We start from the raw sequence: 23,832 nt of genomic DNA, 5'->3' as shown, positions 1-23,832 counted from the left end.
GTTTCTCTCAGCTTATCCATAACCTGTTTGATTTTTATAGCTTTTTGTAAACCTCTGCAATTCCAGGAGGTACATTTAAGTTCTACTTTTTGAGCCATTCCAAATAAAATACCATAATGTTCCTTTAGTAAAAAGAACCTGTCTGAGAAGATTAACACATTTAAACACTAGAACGTACATTGAACCATAATGAAAAATTAACCCCATTCTCCCATCTAAGTAGGAAACCCCTCCTAGCTTGTGTAGCCTCCGACCACTATTATGGACAGATCCTTCGGATCAGTCCTCTTGCCTTTGTCTAAGTTCACTAAAAATAAAAAACAGACAGAATTTAGAAGAAAAAAAAAAAAAGAAAAGTTCCCTGCCTGCTCCGAACTACGTTATGCAGGAATAAATTTACTGTATAAAATATGTTAAATAAGTGCAGGTTTAGTACCAGCGATCAATGCACTGAAGATTGCCACAGCCTTTAACAAAAAAACTAAAACAAAAACGTGTAAACAACCTCACCTTAGCAATAACGTAAAAAAAAAAAAAAAAAAAAAAAAGGGGCCGTTCATATTTTCAGTCTATGTTTAGTATGTTTACTCTCGGTGACCGGTTTTCACTCATCCAGCATCTTCTTTGATCTTGTTTATGAATTCCTGTGCCTCCGGCGGTCTGTTGAATGTGTATGTTCGTTCTTTATAAGTTTCCACCAGTTTAGCTGGAGGTAATACAGTATGCCATGTCTGAGTCCCAGGCTCCGTAGTTGCTGGCGCACCAAATCGTACTGCCTCTGTTGTTTATGCACTTCTGTGGCAAGATCGTTGTAAAATCTCACTTGCTGGTTCTTGTAGAGGATGTCTTTCTTCACCTTTGCAGATTTCATTACAAGTATTTTATGCTTGTAATTTAGAAACTTCATTATCAAAGTTCTCGGTGAAGCTTCGGCATCTCTTCTCGGCCCGACGCGATGCGCTCTTTCCAACACTATTGGACACCGCAGGGGTGCCATGTCCAGCACCTCCGGTATCCAGCTTTCCAAAAATGAACAGCTCCCTCAGGCAGATTCACCAACCTCAAGTTATTTAGTCAAGATCTCGTTTCCATGTCGACGATTTTTATCCTTTTACTGTTAATTATACGGTAAAATCATACTTTTTATATGTAAAAAATTTAATTTGTACAACATTGTACTGTAAAATTACATGTATTGTCTTTTTAAATATATTATAATTTTTTACTGTATATTTTAAGGTAACTGCCAGTTTACCAATTACATTTTTTATACTGCAGCATTTTTATAGTCTTTTACCATTAAAATTATGATTTTTTTTACAGTGTACATATAGAGATGCTGATTTAAGAAACATTTGGTGTGGTCTCTTAATTTTTTCCAGAGCTGTATATTGCACTGTGAAAAAGGTTCATGCCTGCTTGGCTCCCGACGATTGCCGCTTGCGGCTATATTTATTATTATTATTATTATTGAGGCCCTATTGTTCTTTTTAGGATTATTATTAGGGCCCAAGCATGGAAGGTACGGAGACCCTATTGTTCTTCTAAGGATTATTAGGGCCTAAGCACTGAAAGTGCAGAGGGGCACTGTAGCACCCCCTTGAAAATAGGCATGTAAGGGTGCTCTGTAGCACACCCATTTTCACCTACAGTAACCAAAACTGGTACGCGTATAGATCTCATCAAGCCGAACAACTTTCATACTCACAGTGATTAGCTCCGCCCAACAGGAAGTCGGCCATTTTGGATTTTCTGATAATCGCAGGCTCTGAATTTTTAAATACTCCTCCTAGGGGATTCATGTGACTGGCACCAAATTTGTGCAACATCATGCCAAGACATTGTAGATGCTAAATTGCGAACTGATTTTTTATATTTTTTGAATGGTGTCACCATGGCGAAGCAATACATTTATGGCGAAAAATGGGAAACAGGAAGTGCATTATATCCTCTGTGTGTATTGTATGATTTTGATGAAAATTCAGCTGTATGTTTGGTAATGGGGGCTGATCACATGGATGCTGCTATTATGGGTCACGGTCATAATGCCACAAACTGGCAGCAGGAAGTATGGTACTTTTAACAGACTTTGAAATAGCCCTCTAATGTTTACATGAATTTCTTCAAAATTCTTTAGGATAATGTCAAGACACTGCTGATGTAAAATTGTCAAGGGATATTTGATATCTTAAATAGTGTTTTCATGGTAACACATTAATTGTTATTATTCATTTCTTACTACATATATTTGGGTGTATTTGAGGCACTTGGCATGCTTAAAATTTCATGAAATTTTGCACACATATCAGAGTTGTTGGCCATTAGGGCTGGGCAAAAGTTGCAGGGTTGGGTGTGCAGGGGAGGCTCTGTAGCGCCCCCTTTAAAATGGGCGTGTAAGACGGTCTATGAAGCACACCCATTTTCACCTACAGTCACCAAACTTGGTACATAAATAGTTCTCACCAAGCCGGACAACTTTCATAATTATAGTCATTAGGTCTGCCCAACAGGAAGTCAGCCATTTTGGATTTGTTTTAATATTGCAGTCTCTGAACTTTTAAATACTCCTCCTAGGTGATTCATGAAACTGTCACCACATTTAGACAACATAATGCCAAGACACTGAAGATGCTAAATTGTAAATGGATTTTTGATATTTTAAATGGTGTCACCATGGCGCAGCAATAAATTTATGGCAAAAAATGTGAAACAGGAAGTTCCTTATATCTTCTGTGTGCATTGTATGATTTTGATGAAAATTCAGCTGTATGTTTGGTAATGGGGGCTGATCACATTTATGTGGCTATTATGGGTCACGGTCATAGTGCCACCAACTGACAGCAGGAAGTATGGCGACAGTCTCTAGAATTTACTCCTAATTGTGCCAACAACATTAAACATCCAGTGAGCGGCAGTTCTGTGGACGGAAATGCCTTGTTGATGAAAGAGGTCAGTGGAGAATGGCCAGATTGGTTCGAACTGACAAAGTCCACAATAACTCAGATAACCGCTCAGTATAACTGTGGTGAGAAGAATATAATTTCATAATGCCATTCTGAGATGCGGGTTGGTGCTGTTTTGGTGACACGAGGGGGACCTACACAATATTAGGCAGGTGGTTTTAATGTTGTGGCTGATCAGTGTATATAGTTCTCATCAAGCCGGACAACTTTCATAATTATAGTCATTAGGTCTGCCCAACAGGATTTTTGGATTTTTTAAATATTGCAGTCTCTGAACTTTTAAATACACCTCCTAGGTGATTCATGAGACTGTCATTTACTGACTGACTGACATTTAGACAACATTATGCCAAGAGATTGATGCTAAATTGCGAACAGATTTTTGATATATTGAATGGTATTGCCATGGCGAGGCATTAAATTAATGGCGGAAAATGGGAAACAGGAAGTGTCTCTTATCTTCTGTGTGCAATATGTGATTTAGATCAAAATTGAGATGTATGTTTAGTACTGGGGGCTAATCACACGGATTTGACTATTTTGGGTCACGGTCATAGTGCCACCACCTGGCAGCAGAAAGTGTGGCTCTTACAACAGACTTTAAAATAGTCCTCTTTTATTTACTCAAATTGCTTCAAAATTGTTTAAAATAATGTCAAAATACCAAATGCATGTGTCCACCTTGCATTGTTTTCCAAAAGCCACTGGGTGGAAATGGACCAGTTGTGCTTGGGCCTGTCATTGCTGCTTGCAGCTATGTTTACATGTTTACATGCGAATATGATATGATCAATATACAAGATCCAGATAAAACAGCTTCTTGAGTGTAAGCCTAAATCAGCATCTCCAAACAACCGGCAGTTTGGGGGTGTTGAGAAGGCTGTGTCTGCTACCTTCAGATGTTAGGAGATGTGCATTAAGAAGAGAGGTAGTAGATGGAAACGTTTTTATTCTATGAAAACAGAATTCTGAGTAATTCTGCCGCATTGGAGATAAAGAGCTTTTCTAAGGGGAGAACAAAACAAAACAAATGATTTTAATACTTTAATGCCTCTGCAGTGTGCCTTGGTGAACTTTGGCAAAATTATAAATCATAATCATAGTATTATTATATTACATTGGTAAACATTTATTTGTGAAATGGCCCCACATGGCACTAGCTAAATAATGTGGCATAGCACTACAGAGTGTTCTATAGTTCTCGAACTTTCTTTTCCACCAAAATAGCACACATTGAATGACGTTAACCTGAAATATATGCAGTTAAATGCAGATAGTCACTGTATTGCAAGTTAGCCTAATATTATCTGTACAGTATAATGCAGACAGCGGACTATTAAATATCACTTTATAGATGCTAATGGAATTTATTTTTGTTTGTTTTTTTGACAAAGACTAATGGCGTTACAATGGAGTAATTGCTTTTTATTTATGTCCAGTCATGTCAACACGCTGCGCTTCAGTGTGCGCTGCCTACTAGACAGCATTTTTGGGCATTACAGGCGCGTTTGAATGTGGAAACTGTGTATTTTGGTAAATTAATATTTTCCTTTTGACCTAAACCCACCTTCACACCATCATAATGTTTGTCTGGTAGAGAAAGTTCAAATTTGATCTGCTCACTTGTTTTGAAACACTGCCACAGTCAAGTCTTGTTTACATGGCTGCTGAATATAGAAAGATTATAACATGGAAAGATTAATTTGAAGAATGTATTTTTTGTTGCTTTTCTGATTGGCATCATAATTCTGAAACTCTTAACTCCACAAAGTAATAAAGCTTTCTACTTTTCAGGCATGCTAAAATATGCAAGATCATTTCTCATATTTCCCAATTATACAAGTCTGAATTTACAAGCTCTTTACAAGCACACCTCTGAAGGGTCAGATTGTTGATTTGTGCCACACATTACAAAGACTGTAATACTTCATGTCAGTCGCAGGTGTCATTTAAAAAACATTTGTTTTTGTTTTTGTTTTTGTTTTTTTTGTTTTTGCATTACCCTATATGATCTTATGTGAATGATAAAAACTAAAACTCAATACTTATATCATATAGCCTACTTATGTCATCTCAATGATAATTCAGTGTGGTTGTCCTAGCATGCCCTAATTTCAAACTCTTTACAGTAAAGCTGCATGTACTCTCTATTATAGTGTGCAACCTCCAACTGAAAGTGTCAAATCGAATCCTTCCAAGCGCCACCGGGACCGGCTGAATGGAGAGTTGGACAGGTTGGCCAGTCTGCTTCCCTTCCCACAGGAGATCATATCCAGGCTGGACAAAATCACCATACTGAGGCTAAGTGTGAGCTACCTGCGGGCCAAAAGTCACTTTAATGGTAATCCTTGATGCATGGTGTCTGTCTCTTTATATATGGACTGTCAAAGCATGCCAGGCAACTCCAGTTGTTTTACGTGTATATTGACATCAGATTTCAGCTGTTTTTCTACCTGTAGATCAATAGACCCATCAGTCCCAACCAATCTATGCAAATTTGAATGATTAAAGTGTATTTATTTATTTATTTTTTATCCCCTTTTCTCCCCAATTTTAGAATGCCCAATCCCACTACTTACTAGGTCCTCGTGGTGGCGCGGTTACTCACCATAATCCGGGTGGTGGAGGACAAGTCTCAGTTGCCTCCGCTTCTGAGAAGGTCAATCCGTGCATTTTATCATGTGGCTCATCGTGCATGACACTGCTGAGACTCACAGCATGTGGAGGCTCATGCTACTCTCCGCGATCCACGCACAACTTACCACGCGCCCCACTGAGAGCGAGAACCACTAATCATGACCACGAGGAGGTTACCCCATGTGACTCTACCCTCCCTAGCAACCGGGCCAATTTGGTTGCTTAGGAGACCGGCTGGAGTCACTCAGCATGCCCTGGATTCGAACTCGCGACTCCAGGAGTGGTAGTCAGTGTCAGTACTCGCTGAGCTACCCAGGCCCCCAAAGTGTATTTATTGATGAAATTATGTTTTGCGTGATTTTAAGCTACTGCTCACTGGTCTCTCCAAAGACAATATTTTCACCCTTGTGAATGAATAAAGTGAATGAATCACAGATAATTATTAAGTGGTTACAAAACTAGCCCCAAACACTAAAGAACCTTAATATTTAGATGCCTGTTTCCTCCTATGAAAGCCATCCACATCTCAAGGCTGTTTGCAGTATGATACACTCAGTGAGAAAGAGGAGGGGGGAACCCTTTCAAATAACAGGATGCCACTGGGGAGTGTGAGATCCTGTGGAATGTAAAATATAAATTTGTAATCATATGCTTACTCTTTCAGTGGAAGCCTGCTCAGTACTGCAATAATAGTGCTTTTCTTTCAAAGAGCTGAAAATGCATTTCAGTTTTGTTTTGACAAGTAAATTCTCTTAACATTAACCCTAGGCTGGTAACTTAAGCATTATCAGAATATGTTGCTCAGAACATTAGCATGTTGTACAGAACATTAACATCCAAAATGTACTTGGCCTAAGGCAACTGGTTTCTGCCTTCAACATAAAGATATGGAAATAGGACAGAGTGGTGTGGAGTTCCTCCCTTTGTTTGCGGCGAGTGCTCAATAAATTAAGCGATTATAACAGGACATCCCAGTTTCTCAGCAGTCTTTATCTCAGGATGACCCATATTTGGATAAGACACTAAAAGATTATACTTTGTAATGTTGGAAATGTTAATAGCAACTTTTTCTATGACATGGAGATGTGTTGTTTTGTAGTGTTTGGCAGAGGTGGGGGACTCGAGTTACATGACTTGACTCCAGTCGCAAATTTAAGGACTTGTGACTTGCTTGACTAAATGAAGAAAATGACTTGACTTTGACTTGAGAACCAGCGACTCGAGACTTGACTTGAATGTTTTTTATTATTATTATTTTCAAGAACTTATTATAAACAGTAATGGAATGTGTTTAAAAAAATATTGGGACATCAATTAATTCATATGCAAAATTGCAAGCAGGCCAGCACCACTGATCTGCATCTCCGCAGTTAACGCTGCGCTCACAACGCGCCAAAATGACAGATGATTGTGGAGTTCCCAAAATAATCTCCTTTGGATATAAAGATTTCGAATTGGACCATGTGAATAAAAAAAGATTTGCCAGATGCACAATATGCAACGCAAAAATATCCGATACAACCACCACAACCTCGAATTTCATCAGACATTTCAAAAACCACAAGGAAAGGTAAGTAAATCATTTCGTTGTCATTTTATTATCCAGAAAGTTTAATATGTAAAATTACTATTCAAATTACCCGACATTGCCTCTAAATGTGTGTGTGCCTTTTCTAATCCTTCTCAACAGTCAACAGTATACCATAACCATTTGTTGGCAATATAAAACATAACAGGCAGATTTGCAGTCACAACACTTTATTTAAAACATGACAATTAGTAAACATGAATGGGAAACCAAGACAACAGAAAAAGTGTTGCAATGTCACAGCTCCGGTGAGTTTGTTGGTTTATTCTGTTGTTTTGTTTTTCTCTCTCTCGCATGTCTCGCAGACGGAGCCGGCAGGCATGATCAGTGTTTCCATGGGAACATTGATTGTTCCCAGGGAGGCGCTGATCATGCCACTGATTAATGTGCTAGCTACACCTGTTCCACTCTGATTGCACTCCCTACTTAATCCTTGTGTGCCCTCACGGTCTTCGTTAGATTACTGTGTGTGTTGTCAAGCAACTAACCTTGCTCTCTGAGTCTAGTTGGTGCTGTCTCGTGCATCTGTTGGTTGCCTATATCTGCCCGCGTGTCGGGAGTGTGGTTACATTCCAGCTCGCTGTACGCCTGTCCTTTCCACCCACGAACCGCCAGTGGAGGATTCCTCATCTCTGCCCGCATGTCTGGAATATGACTGCCCTCTTTCGCCTGGGCTTTGTTCTCTGCAACTCACCATGCTCCAACGGACACTTCCTACAAATCTGCTCCTTTCTTCCACAACGCATACACCTGTCTACGAACACACTCTTCCTTTGCCCACTGCGTGGCCATGTTGCACATGGTGACTCTAACTTCGCTTCATGCTACTGCAGCTGGTGCTGGGATCGCCAGCCTTCGCCAGTTCGGTAAATTTACATTTTCTGTTGTTAATAAATCCTTTGAACTGTTCTTCTGGGTCTCTTTGTCTCACTCTTGCCCTGACGTGCACTCTAATGATAGCCTGATAAAGTCGCTTTTTGGTACGTAATATTTATCCACTTGATTTGGCATTTCAAAAGGTCTAAGATCAAGACTTGATGCATCCTGCTTGAAAAGAGATACATGCAATATATTATATCCCTTAGAGTTATTCTGTATAGTGCATGCTAATATTTAGGCTGTGTATGGGGCTTGAAATGAATTGAAGCTTCAGTCCTTTAAACTTTAAAATTGCAAATGTACAAATCAAAATAAGCTGTTTTGACTGAATTACATTAGGGCAGTAACAACTCATTCCTTATAATTAACAGCACTCCAAGAATATACATCTGTGTACTATGAGGTGGCTATGCACTCTAAAAGAAAAGTGGTAACCTGCAATTGTCACCTCAAGTATCTACTTCTACTTGATGTAACCCATAAAAATTACTTTTGTTGGTGTAACCTGATTTGTCAAGTGGATTAAAGTAATATTCCGGGTTCAATACATGTTAAGCTCAATTGACATCATTTGTGGCTTATTCTTGTTCACCACTGTCTCTCATCTTCCTCTCTACTTGTGCTTTCTAAGCAATTTGCAACTTTGTATTACAGCACTTTTCTTTTTACTGCCTCCTTAGGATGAATCGCTTCTATTGTACTCCTCGTTTGTAAGTCGCTTTGGATAAAAGTGTCTGCTAAATGAATAAATGTAAATGTAAAATAATGTTGATAACCACAAAAAATTATTTTCACTCATCCCTCCTTTTCTTTAAAAAAGCAAAAACCGATGTTACAGTAAGACACTTTTTTGAAAGGGTTAAAGGCACAAATGTGAAGCTTATAATTTTATAAAAGCAATCACATTAATTCTTCTGTTGAAACGCATGTATTATTTGAGCTGTAAAGTTGTTTAAATTGTCATTTTGTTTACAGTCGTTTTAGGGTTTTGTTGACATTGCATCGTCATGGGAACAAAGTTGTAAAATTGGCTATAACTTTACACAGAAAAGGTTAGTAAGTGATTTTATCACATTAAAATCATTTTAATTGGCCCCATTCTCTTCCATTGTAAGTGCCTCTCTGTAACCCAGATTTTTGCATTTTTTTTTTTTTTTTTTTGTGCTAATCAACATTATGCCACAAATGTTGTCGACTGAGCTTAACTCATATTGAACCCTGAATATTCCTTTAAGTCAGATTAAAGGTGCACTTAGTAACTTTTGTCTTTGTCATCTTGGATTTACACTGACACCTAGCGGCTTGCATGCAGCATATTTTACAATCAATAGTTTTCAGTTTCAGATGCCATTGTAGAAATGTACTATTCCCAGTCAGCCATGATTACTTTAATCAATGAGTGAAAGTGTCAAATAACAGGACTTTACTGATATTAAGCGAGTAGTATTTGGCTGGTCATGTGATTCTAACATGGCAGCCCCCATGTGCGGACCCTCTCCATGTAGAATAAAACAGTTTTTATAAGGTTACTGATATGACTGGAGCCTTCATTTTAATGTGAGTGCTCATGATTTCCTACATAAATTGCAAAATTTAAATTCATGCACTCTTAGAAGAATTTGTTCCATATAGAACCCTAAAGGGTTCTATCGCTTGCTTCATATTTGGAACCCCTAAATGGTTAAAATGGAACCCTTTTAAGAGTTCTTTGATCACGGTGGAAAGTTTCTATATAGAACCTTTTTTAGGGATTCCCAGCATGCAACCGTAACATTTGGATTTTGTTTAATTTTGAAATGTATTTTTTGTTTTATTACCAGGAGAACATTTAATGGATATGCAAACTGAATAGTTAATATACTAAATCAGTAAGAAATTTAAATAACCATATAAAAGGTTTACTTAATAATACCATTTAAGTATTATTAAGTAAAGCATTTTTAATAGTTTGAATTTACAACAACACAAGCAATAATAAACACAATTCAAAATGCAATATTTATGAGAATTGACTTAATAAATCCACAGGTTTTTAATAACCCTGCTTTTTGTGTACATTTGTAATAACAAGCTAAAAGTAAATTAGTAGTAATATTATTTATTTAAAAATCATAAACATTAAATAGTTTAACATTAACAAAAGTTCACTTCAGTCATCTCCATGTCATCAGTTTAATACGACTCTCTGCACTCTCTGAGGGGTCCTGTCACCTTTCCTAATCAAACCCAAAGCTGCAGATGTACATTATAAAAGTTTTATTTTTCTGCAGTATGAAATGCAAAAGTAATGTAGTGTAGTGTTCAAAACTATTTATAAACAAAACTTTCAATAGTGTAATTTATGTATACACATACATACTCACATTAAGCAATTTTCAACCCAAAGAACCCTTTTGTGCAAAAAGTGTTCTTTTTTCTGTAAATCTCTGTAAATAGAACCTTTTTGGCACAAGCTATGGTTCTATATAACCCCAAAGAACACTTTTTTCTAAGAGCGTGTCTTTAGGAGATAAACTTTAATGAGGAAAAAATTACTGAGTGCACCTTTAAATACAATTTTTGACTTGAATAAAACCAGTTAATTTAGAGGTTACCACATGAAGCACATTTTTTTAGGTTACCTGACAAAAAGTTGCATGACAAGAGAGCTGGAACACCAGCCGAGATATGATCTTAATGTTTTACTGGCACACAGTTCTTAATCCATAAGGGTTGTTTACACAAGGATTGAAATTCACCTTTTCATTTAGTAATGGCATCAAGTAAGTGAGGATGATGTGGATATAGTGGATATAGACTATGCGGGCTGTGTGGATCATTGTTCTCAATAGAAATCAGGTTGCCTGGCGGAACACAGACTGCTTTGTGTGTTACAATGTTGTCTAGCCATTGTTTTGTGGAGTTGAAGCACATAACCAAGAGCTTTCAAACAGCACACTTCACAATTGGTGCACTTTGTTTCATAATAATTGTCATTCTGATCTGTATTTTTGGCAATGCTGACCTCACATTGCCCTTGCATGTCATAACCACTCCATGAGCAAACATTTCATCTGATGTGTGCCAAGCACAAGTATTTTCCAAAAATGACTTTGTGTTGTTAAACCACTGGGCATTAAAGTTTGCTTTCAGTTTTTGGTATTTCAGAACAACCCCATGTGAAGTAAGTTGCAGAAGTTATAATCAATATTTCATAGTATTTGTTTTCCTCTCACACTAAGAATAACTGGTCATTTTTTAGGCCGGAAATTCTTTCTAATGCAGTTTTGCTCTTGTTTTGATTATGCCTGTTCAAGTGCTCTCATATATCATTGCACATTATGAATGGTTGTTCTTAACTTCCTCATCATGTCTTTGTTGAAGAATAGGCATTATCTGTATTTTCTGTCATGCAAAGCCAGTTGCTTTTATGCTTGTTTGCTGTTGCTGTGACCCTGAACCTAAAGAGTTCCAGACAGCTAGCAAATAACACCAAACCACACGTACAGGACCTGCCAGAGGGAGAGCAAACACACACACGTTGGTGCGGCTATCATTATGAGGACTCTCCATAGACATAATGATTTTTATACTGTACAAACTATAGATTCTATCCCCTAACCCTACACCTAAACCTAACCCTCACAAAAACGTTCTGCATTTTTACATTTTCAAAAAAATATCGTCTAATATGTTTTTTAAGTGATTTGAATTATGGGGACACTAGAAATGCCCTCATAAACCACATACTCTTGTAATTACCAGTTTGTAACCTAAAAAAATGTCCTCGTAAACCACCCAAACCAGCAACCCCCCCCCCCCCCCCCACACACACAATTCAGTAAATGAGTGAAACACTATATGTTACACTGTAACATTTGACTTATATTTCATACTTGTTTAAGCCATACAAAGAATGTAGTTGATTTAGCTTTTATTAGTGCCTTTTGGATTTCCTTAATAAATGTACTAGCAATTAAAAAAAGTCTTTCACATTTTTCAATGTTGTAGTCTCGCTATTAAATTATACTAGTATACTAATGAATACTAATGAGATCATCCTTATTTGATCCAGAGTGTTTTTTATTCATTAGTAGTCTAACATAAGAGTCTAACTGCCACTTCTTTCATAGGTAATAAAAATGCTTCCTCCACCGTCGAGGAGTACTTGGGGTTTCATCAGGTTCGTGCTGATTTGCGTACATATTGTATATTGTGGTGGTGGAAGGTACTGCATGGTATTTAGGGACCGAGTCCCGAATGGGCTAGCCCCTATTGTATCCATTAGTATTATTATTCTTCTGGCTGGGAGTCTATGGCAGTCCTATGAACCGTGCATAGGAAAATTATTAAATTTGGCATACTGATCGGGGTGGGCATGAATAGCCCCTATACCAAATTTGGGATCTCTAGGTCATACTCTATAGCATCACCACCAGTTCAAAAATTCACTTTTCTTTTGAGTGTATCTTGTGACTTGTTTGTCCTAGACACACAATTATTTTTTTTCTGATTACTCTCCTCCTGATGATTCAGATGGACCCCTTCCATTACAGTGGCAGCCATCTTGGATTATGACATTTACAGTTCAAACTTTTCACGTCCTTCAAACCTTTCCGATTTGTCAAAACTATGGATCAAAATAATCTCCAGATCGAGCCTCACAGAACTGACCAGAAATCATTTTAATTTGTGCTACTGTTCAGAAATTATGCCAGCGCAAAGTTAATGAGGTTGATGCGACAATGGATTTGAGGCTGTATCTTGGCAATGCTTTGTCCTATTGAAACTAAATTTGGTATGCTTCATCAGGTCCATGATCTGAGGTAACATGCAAAGTGGTGACAGTGCCACTTATGGGTCAAGAAATGTTAAACATTTTTGCCCATAACTTTTGAACCATTTGTCCTAAATTATGAGTTTGGTGTCTTTGAGTCATGAGGATTTCAACAATATAAATATCCAACATCAGCCATATAACCTCTCTGCCATTTAGAATTTTATGAAAAAGTAATGCATATTTTAAACGCTTTGTCCAATTTCAATGAAAATTTTAAGGGGTCTTCGACATCATGTCCTGAGGGTACCAGAGCAGTTTTGAGCCAGTGCCACATTGTGGTCAAAATTCTTAGTCGAGTTAAACTAAATGTATCATTGCTTCCTTTTTCTAAGTCTTCTGAAATTGACAGAGATACATTTCTAAATGTATTTATTATATTTTGTTTTTGTTTAAAACCTGCTGACCACAGGTCAAAAGGTTGTGAGTTTGAGTCCATGAAAGAGCGGTTCTTCTGTTGAGTCTTCATATTGTGCTTACTACAATGCACACTGTACTTTACTGCGTAATTCCAGCTTCAATAAAAAAAAAAAAAAACGAAGCTGTTACTATTTTCTCAGAAATACTTGTATACTCTCAACCTAGAATCTCTCTTTGATGTCAGTCAGACTTGTTGATTGTGTGGAGCAGTGGTCAGAGCTCTGGGCTTCAGCCCAAATGACTGGGTGAACCCTGGTTTGATACCCACTTCAGCTGGTATAAATGTTGTGACTCTGATTGTTCTTAGGGAATGGCTTGCCCCCAATCATTGCTGCTTGCAGCTATATTTATGATTACAATTGTGAATCACTGAAAAATCTTAATTTATGTCATCAGTCTTTTTAGAAACCATGAAGAAGCTTCTTAATTTATTGCATGTAAAATTCTTACTTCTTCCTACAAACATGATTGTAGAAGCACTTCCTCACCAGAAATGGAAAAACCAAACTGTAAACAGATGTTAACTTGAACTGAATTGCTTTGGTGTCAGACAAAGCAGACTTGTTGTTAGCAGGTTGATAGCAATGACATTAACCATCATATGTTGATCTAAGGAATGTAATTATGATTATGTGCTTTAGATTACAAGGCAAATTATTTCAGCTTTTAGAAGGAGTACCTGTTGAAGTACATAAAGGATTTCTTGATTACAATGTGTATATGTAAAGATACTCCCAGTGAAACTGGTGTGTTTGCTTTGCAGTCAGATATCATCCATCAGAGTGTATATGAGCTTGTTCACACTGAATACCAGGTTGAGTTTCAGAAACAGCTCCACTGGGCACTCAATCCCAGTGGCACCTCAGATACCGGACAGCTGGTGCAAGGTAGAAAACAACTGAACATCTCTCCAGACAGACTGTTGGAAGACTTGGGCATACACTGAAAAAAAGTGCTTTATGTGGTATCTAAATAAACTGGTTTTATCCAACATCACTGAATCAACCTAGGAATCAATTAGGTTACACCAATAAAACTCATTTTTAAGGGTTAGATCAGGTAAAAATAGCAATTGCAATTTCTTAAGGAAACAATGACAAGTTATAGGGCTGCACAATTAATCAAACAATAATTGGGATTACAATTACAGCTGCCACAAATAAAAAAGGGTCAAGTATAGCAGTCCATGTAGGTCTACTCATGTTACGTAAAAATGTTCCATTAAATGTTCAATTTAACGTATGTTTTGGTAGTAGTTGATAATTTTAACCAACCAGAGACATATCCATTGCTTGCCTCTGTGTATGATTTATTAAAAATGTGAAAAACAGCTTTGTTTTTTATGCTTCTGAGAGGGCCAATGTAAAGTTGACCATTAAGGAAACTAGTCTTGATTTGTATAAAACAGCAATAAAGTCATTCAGTAACACAGTTCTCAGCTTGTTTTGGATGTGTAGCCAACATAAATAACATGGCATGCAGTTGATCCATCCCATATAAGTATTTTAATGTAAATTCTATTAATCAAAATGAATCGCAATTACAATATTAAGAAAAATAATAGACAATTATAATTTTTGTCAAAATCATGCAGCCCTAACAAGTTACTTTTTTTTTATTTATTTTTTTTACAGTGTATGGCTTTCACAAACTCAAAGCAATTTATACTGATGCAATCAATGTAAAGAGTTAAAGATGTATTACATATATAAGTTGTTTGATTACCTTGCATGTTCATCTTGAGAGACAAAATGCATGCAAATGTTCAATGCAGCCTAGCACAGAGAATGTTTGGTTTAATAGTGGTGAGTTTTAATTTCAGCAGGAAAACCATGCATGACAAGAATTAAAGCAAAAGCAAATACTTTCAAGGAGCAAAAGTCTCTATTTTATCTTCATTAAAACTTATTGCTGTATAGAAGATATACAGTATGTGGCATATTAAAGTGATCTCATTGGTCATTTTTCTTTCCTCTGGGTTGTGTTGTGTAGTCGCAACAGACTTGGTGTGAACAGACCAATACTGCACCTTATGAAGATGTCTGGGTTTTATGCCTTTATGGGTCATGTCTAAAAGGGTTTTACATGTTTTTATAATCTACAAACTATGATATACTGTTTATAGTTAGATACTGTATATATAGAATACTGTATATTCATGGGACTTTATAATTAACATCTGATTTTAGCCCTTCTGATTTTTACCCAAAATGCTCTCCAAAGAGGATCTGAGGATTCAGATTGATATGTTTAAATGTACTGTGCCAAAAACATTACCTCCACCCAAGCCCAAATCACAGTCTTACAGCTGGTGTTTTTAAGGGCTGTGCCAATTTGCTCTTGTTTCTGGCAATTCTTTTTTTTTCAACCAAGCCACTGGATCAAATTTCATTAGAGATCTAACACTTTGCAGTTTGAAAGGCCAATCGCTGTCGGAATGCTATACACAGGACAGCTGTGCACAGACAGCACACACACTTAGCAATAATCCACCCGTCATTAAGGACACTACCTCCAGCAAGTTATATAAACGCACAGCAGAGGCCAGAATTGTGCCACCAATGCAGGGGCGTTATTATCCAATGTTTAACATTATATAATCTTATAGAATTTTGTTTTGAATATGCCTTTCTCTGTATGCTAAAATGAACTTGATTTGTTTTTGCCAAGCTTCCCACGATGCACCACTGTCTCAGACATACTACAGTCCAGAGCAGTTGCCACCAGAAAACTCCACATTTCTTGAGCGAAACTTTGTTTGCAGGTTAAGATGTTTCTTGGACAACTCCTCTGGATTTCTTGTAAGTTGATATAATGACCATAAATACAATTCAATTCAACTCTACTGTGATATTAGGATGTTGATTTCTTTAGGTAGCAGTTAAACATGAAAAAAGGCTTCAAAATGGATTAGTAATTTAAGTAATTAAAAGGTGCACTTCGTTTTTTTCCTCAAAAAAATTAATAAATAATAATTTTACTTGAAAATAAATTAATTGTAATTTTGAACCATATGTATAAAATCATGACCACTCACATGAGATGTGGACTCTAGTCATATCAGTAACCTTATAAAAGCTGTTTATATCTATATGGAGAGGGTCCTCTTATGGGGGCTGCTATTTTGAGATCACATGACCTGACAAATACTATTTGCTTAATCTCAGTAACAACCCTGATATTGGACACTTTCACTGTTGGATTAAATTAATCATGGCTGACTGTGAATACTAAATTTCTACAATGACATCTGTAACTGAAAACTATTGATTTTGAATGATAAACACTGCTAGGTGTCACTGTAAGTCCAAATGACAAAAACAAAAAAGTTACTGAGTGCACCTTTAAAAAAATTTAATATCAAAGAGTTTGCTAGATTTATGCTGCTAAATACAATCTCTGCTGGATAATTTCTTCCCGTATACTTTTTTACCACTGTAACCAGCCTTTTCAACTAGTATTAAGCATAAGGGTGTCAACCTAGTTTTGAGATAAGCAGATAGCTTTTTAATCAGTCATGCAGTATATAATAACCTTTTGAATATTTGGTTGCATATTTTCTTGTAGCTCAAGCATCAACACATCTTAAAAAAAAAAACAAAAAAAAAAAAACAAGAGATCATAGTTTTAATGCAAGCGGGTGTCTCTCTTGGGGTTCAGTGAGAGGTCAATGTCTGCTTATCCCAAAAAGGAAGTGCTCTTTAAGATAGCAGGATCTATCTGTTACCTCATGACTGAGTTACAAGCTCCAAACAAACTCTTAAAGGTCTGCTTTACTTAATGGTGACCTAGTCATTTTCATTGCAGCATGACGCCAGTTGTTTCATGCAGACAAACATTAAACATTAAAACCCTCAGGCCCTAAATAGAAAGGCTTCATACATTCACACGAAAGCAGAATGCGGTTGTCGGCCCTGTTTTAAAGTGTCAAATATGTTCACTTCTCACACGCTATAGTCACAGAGGGTGACTACTGCATTCTATAACCAAATTCTCACATTATCTTTTAGAATATCCTGAGAATTAGAGTGGGAGATAAAAGCATGATTGTAATTGTTTTTAATTGAATATCATGATTACAAATTGGATCACATCACTTAGTAGTTAATTAGTAATGCTGCTTATCATGTAGCATTAGCTGTTTTTCTGCCAAAGCCCTTCAGAAGTAGCATTAGTACTGAAATAGTCAGTCTTTCACAAAAAATTTCTGCATTATTAAGCCCTGTTATAGAAAAGCAGTATCAACCATACTCTTAATCCTGTGTATGAGACACTGCCTGGGTCATGTGATTGACATATTCTTGATGCTTCTTATTTTTATAGGCCATGAACTTTCAGGGGTGTTTGAAGTTCCTGTATGGGCAGAATGAGAGGACAGAAGATGGGAAACCCATCCCTCATCAGCTTGCCCTGTTTGCCCTTGCCTGCCCTCTGCAGCCGCCTACCATACTGGAGATCCGCTCCAAGAGCTTCATGTTCAGAACCAAACACAAGCTCGATTTCACACCCACTGGGTGCGACACAAAGTAAGTCACATAAGCAGAGCTCCTATCCCATGTGTGTGGATTTCTCTTGGTTTTGTTTGTTCTCTGTTGTTTTTAATTTATATTTAGTTTAGTTGTACTTAGTATGTACTTTTAAAGTTTAAAACAAAGTAAAGTTATGATGTAAAATTAAAAAGGAATATTTAAGATTCTTCACTATTTCTTGGTCACATTATCAAATGTTAGCAAATTTGTGGCATTAACCATGTTAACTCCTTTGTACAATTGGCCAGATTGTCCACAAGATACTCCTTGAAACATTCTAAAAAAATGCTGGGATAACATGGATAATTGCCAGGTTGAGTGCATGCTGTCATTAATGAAAAAGGGGACATACCATATACTAAGACATTTGTTTACATACAGTATTTGTTTTACCTTAGTTTCTAAACAGTAACTGGCTTGCAATTTAGTGTACTATTCCTCTGCTCTCATACCATCAGTATCTCACTACGCTTACAAATCCTTGTGTTTTTGTGCTCCACCACAGAGGGAAGATTGTTCTCGGCTACACAGAGGCAGAGCTGTGTTACCGTGGCTCAGGGTATCAGTTCATCCATGCAGCTGACATGCTGTACTGTGCCGAGAACCACATGTGAAGTAAGACTAATTATTGCTCATGGGTATAGACACTACACTAGATGACACTCTTTTAAACATTATGGGTTCATGTGTTACAAAGGTTTGAGGGGGTTTAACTGTTGTGGAATTTATTTCATTACTCTTAAAGGGATACTGTTGTCTGTTGTAAAATTCTCTCATCATTTATTCACCCTAACACCATCCAAGATGTGTATGACTTTCTTTCTTCTGCTGAACACAAACAAAGATTTTTAGAAGAATATCTCAGCTCTGTAGGTCCTCAAAATGCAAATGAGTACCAACATTTTGAAGCTCCAAAGGAAAATAAAGGCAGCCTAAAAGTAATCCATACGACTTCAGTGGTTAAATCCATATCTTCAGAAGCGATATGATAAGTTTGGGTGTGAAACAGATCAATATTTAAGTCCTTTTTTACTATAAATCTTCTCTTTCACTATCACATACTTCTTTTTTTTGGTGATTCGCATTCATCATGCATATCGCCACCTACTGGGCAGGGAGGAGAATTTCTAGTACAAAAAGGATTTAAATATGATCTGTTTCTCACCCACACCTATTACATTGCTTCTGAAGATATAGATTTAACCACTGGAGTCTTATGGATTACTTTTATGCTGCCTTTATGTGCATTTTGGGGCTTCAAAATTCTGGTCATCATTCACTTGCATTGTATGGGATATTCTTCTAAAAATCTTTGTTTGTGTTCAGCTGAAGAAAGAAAGTCATGCACATTTTGGATGGCATGAGGCTGAGTAAATGATAAGAGAATTTTCATTTTTGGGTGAACTGTCCCTTTAAGGCTTACACAAGTTTGATGCAACTAAACAATACAATAATAATTGCAAACAATTATTCGTAACAAACCTTTTCACACCAGTGCTAAATGTTTTTTTTGGATATCTGAATGAATTGTTCAATACACACACACACACACACACACACACACAAAAACAAAAAAAATCATTGTACAATAATTTGGAGTGAAGGAGTTCAGGAATTTTTGTGCTGAAATTTTGGACATGGTGTAAAGCAAGCTTTTAAAGTGCATATTAAATATTTGACAAAAACTTGATTTGTTGTTTTTTGCTGGTCTTACAAATCGGTGATAAACAGTTTAAACTGTTAGAATGGGATTGCTATTATTGATGATAGCAAGATTCAGTTGTAGAATTGATATTTATTTTTCTTCTCTGCAGTGATGAAGATGGGTGAAAGTGACTTGACTGTTTTCAGACTGCTGACTAAAAACAACACCTGGGTTTGGGTACAGGCCAATGCCAGACTTGTCTACAAAAATGGCCAACCAGATTTCATCATCGCCTCTCAGAGAGCCATCACGTATGCCCTTATTTTTCTATTTGTAAAAAAAACAAAAAAAAAAACAAAAAAACAATATATATATATATATATATATATATATATATATATATATATATATATATATATATATATTATGCTCATTATGTTGTTTATGCTCATATCATAATGCAATCATAATATTTGCATATAAATCTGGATTTGTCTTCTTTTTCATCTATTTACATACTGAATTGTGATCGTGTATCTATCTATTTCTAACTTTTTATAGTCAACAACAGCAAAACTGACCTGTAAAACCGAGCTTACTTAATACTTTAACACTATTCTTCTGTTTCCTTGCAAGCACTGATATTTTCTATGAGAAATTAAAATCTATCATTAATAGTGTTATTTGGTAGTAGCATTCAATGCTGTTTCTTCATGTCTTGCGTGTGTTTGAGTTTGACTCCTTTTGTTTTGTATAGGGATGAGGAGGGTGAAGAAAACCTGAGAAAGTGCACTATGATGCTGCCCTTCAACTTTACTTCAGGTGAAGCTGTTCTCTATGACATGAACCTGCCCAGATCCCTTGGCAACTCCCCAAACTCTGATCCCATTGCTCCAAGTGACAGTAACCAGCCCAAAACCATTGGAACTGTAGACTCTGACTCCCTGCTAGGCTCCATGCTGAAGCAGAATGAGTCTATATATATGTGTGTGCTGCAGGTTCAAATGAAGCTTCAGTGTCGATACAGGGCTTAGGGAAGGAGGATTTGGGTGGAATCTTTTCCAGTGACTGGCAGGAAAGTGTTCTTTCACTGTCTGAGAGCCCTTTGTTCAAACAGGAGCCAATAACTTGCTCTGGAGGAGACAACAGCTGTGAGATACTGAGCTTCATGAGAAGTTTAGGGATCAGCCCAAAAGATCTTAAGCTCCTTCAGCAAAATGAACTGTTTCTCAGAGTTGACCTTGATGGTCGCAGCGACATGGCAGAATTCACAGATGGGGTCTTGTCCTACATCCAGCAGTCTCTCAGAAAAAAGACAAACTGCATACTGTCCGGTGACGCCCAGGCCAATCTCGGGAAACATACGCAAACTCCTTCCTCGCATCAGTATCAGCAGCCATATTCATGTGATTCTCTGACATTAGGATCTCAGGAACAACACATGTCTTTCGTAATGCAGCATCCAGAACCAAAGACACAGCACTTCAGTCATATACAACCTCAAACTCAACTGCAGAATACACAGGACTTACCAGAGCACCAAAATAATCCTCAAAGACACCAACACACACCATTTCCATACAACGGGACGGGAATTACACAGTATGAACTTTCACACATAACTGTACAAAAATATCAGTTTCAGATGGTGAGCAAACAGCTGCAGACAGCTGACTTGGAAAATCAACAGCCTCATTGTCCATACCTCCCACCTCTCCACCAGCAGGTGTGCAAAACACTCAACAGTGCTCAGGTTTATGGGAACCTCACAGAGGTTCTATCCAGCGACACCCAACAGGTTCCTCCTCTTTCCCAGCCAGTGCTCCAGCAGTCTGAATGCTTTTACCTGGAGACATCCCCTCTGGAGCTAGAAAATCCTTACAGTAACCATTCGAAAACTGTGTCCATAAGCTGCTCCCACGGACCTTACAGTACAGCAGGTGATGTAGATGTGGGTGAGTTCACTGCTCAGGACCTCAAGGAGCTGCTTAACAGTCTGGACAGAGGAGGTATTGAGAGGAACGGGCAACCAGGACGTAACGGAGGAGTAGGCATTGGGCCAAGCCTGGATCAGCAAGCTTATATAAGCCAGGTAAGGCTGTTTGACCGTAACCAATGCAGATTTCTGGTAATTTAAGCGAGTCTCATTTTTATTTGTCTAGGTGGATGTTCTTGCCACATCGGTGTCTGTAATATGATTCTATGGACGCCATTCTTCATGCACAAACATTTTGGCCAATACGACTGATAGTCAAGGAAGGAATAATTGATGACAGACCGTTAAAATATGAAAAAATTAATGCACAACCGAGGTGGTAATTCGGCAGCAACATAAAGTTTTTTTTAATTTAAAATAAACTTTAAGTTCCATTATTTTGATACTTTGTAACTATTGTATGAAGTAATATCGAGCTGTAATGCAGTAAACAAAACTTCATAGCCATGCATTTATTGTTAATCATCAATTTGAATCAAAAATGTATAAATGTTTTATTACATGACACGGCTCTCTGGAATACTCTAATCTGATTTGTAAATTGCACATCTAGTGGCCTGATATTTCTGAATAACGACCACACGTTTCTTTTATATGTAAGCTAAAGGGACATTATAACTGAAATATTCCCATATTAATCGATATCGAATCAAATCGAAATTGGAATCGAATAGAGAGCTTGTGAATTGTAATCGAATTGGGAAATCTCAATACCCAGCCCTAATCTGCAATCTCTACAAGTTAATAAAATAATTTCAACTAAAATCAATATTTCATGTCCATTTATTTATTTAGCAAGTAGTTGTGTAATAAGTGTGATAATGAACAGTAATCTTTGCCATATAGACACCAACAGAATGCAAACTGAGTTTCATTTGAGATCTTTCTGGAGACTCTGTGGTCTATTTCTTTTTACATAATATCAGAATGTCATTGCAAATCAATATTTCATGTCCATTTATTTATTTAGTAGGTAGCCGTGTATTAAGTGGGATAATGTACAGTCAGCAGGTCTTTATTGTCAGGCTCCTGATCACCCAGTCAGGATTTATTTTGCAATAACAACCGGCTGACTGTACATCCTTTACATAATATACAGTAGAAAAGATGAATAACTGCCATAGAAAATAGTATTTCCAGTCCTTATATTATCTATTTCCAATAACGCCTTAGGCCTAATCGGACAAATCACGATAGAAAAATCAAATAAAAAAATCAAACATAAGTTGATAACAATATTGTCAACAATACTGCTTATTCCTGTCTGAGGGAAATTCACACAGGAAATGCTGTAAATGGATATCTTACTATCTAAAATCATCTCTCTGTGTATTAGTTTCAGAATGGGGGCCACACAAACTATGCAATGGAGAATAATACAGCACATCCAGCACAAATTCCCAACCAGCATCACAACAAGAGCAGGCTGCATCCGAATCTGTCTTTAGGAGGATACTCGTGACCCCTCAGCTGATGTAAATGAAAAAGTAGAGTGCTAGGTGTAAGTTCCTGCCTATTGGAGGTCACCGTGCCTTGATCTGAGATGGTAATTTGCTATGTAGGGTTGAGAGCTGTGGTCATGCACTGGAACCCATTATGCCTGGCCTAGAAAAACAGCACCAGTGTGAGACAGAATGAGGAAGAAGAAGCAGAAATTAGAGGGAAAGAAAGGGTGAAAAAGGACAAAGAACAGCACAAGTCAAGGGAGAGAATGTGTACTGTGCTATGGCTCAGTACTATGTTTAAGATGAATGAACCAGCCCCATTTATATGTTATCCAGTCAGATGGATAACAGTAATTATCAATGGCTTCCCTGTCATGTGAACAAACCTTTCACTGTGCTTTGATAAATGTCTCTTAAAATGTCTCTCATGAGATGCTGTAAATCTATTGTCCTGTCAAAACTGTGTCCCAAAGCAATATACATATATATATATATATATATATATATATATATATATATATATATATATATATATATATATACACACTAACTGTAAATAGTCTGCAGCAAATGCAAAACAAACCATGGTTTTGGAAATATACGATAACGTTTGTAAAGTAGGATGACAAAGATATCTAATGTGTTGATCTTATTATATGTTGGCCACTCATTTTTCCTGTATAAGATGAAGACATAAGCCATATATTTTACAGTAAATGATTTAGTAGGGTTTAATTTAGTCTACACTGACTTACAGTATGCAGTGAAAATCCTACAGTATATCAGCAGTATTTACAACTATATATAGATTGAAGATGAGGTTCTTCAATCTATATATAGTTGAAAATACTGCTGATATACTGTAGGATTGTCACTGCATACTGTAAGTCAGCATAGACTAAATTAAACTCTAC

At 37.0% G+C, this 23,832-nt stretch overlaps 1 pseudogene; it reads left to right on the top strand.

Moving 5' to 3' along the window:
• Nucleotides 1-2,029: 2,029 nt before the first annotated feature.
• Nucleotides 2,030-22,935, top strand: LOC127453792 (aryl hydrocarbon receptor-like; annotated as a pseudogene).
• Nucleotides 22,936-23,832: the final 897 nt, after the last annotated feature.

The sequence above is a fragment of the Myxocyprinus asiaticus genome, chromosome 16 (genome assembly GCF_019703515.2).
Source record: "Myxocyprinus asiaticus isolate MX2 ecotype Aquarium Trade chromosome 16, UBuf_Myxa_2, whole genome shotgun sequence".
Lineage (NCBI taxonomy): Eukaryota > Metazoa > Chordata > Actinopteri > Cypriniformes > Catostomidae > Myxocyprinus > Myxocyprinus asiaticus.
This window is presented reverse-complemented; position numbering and strand designations above follow the sequence as displayed.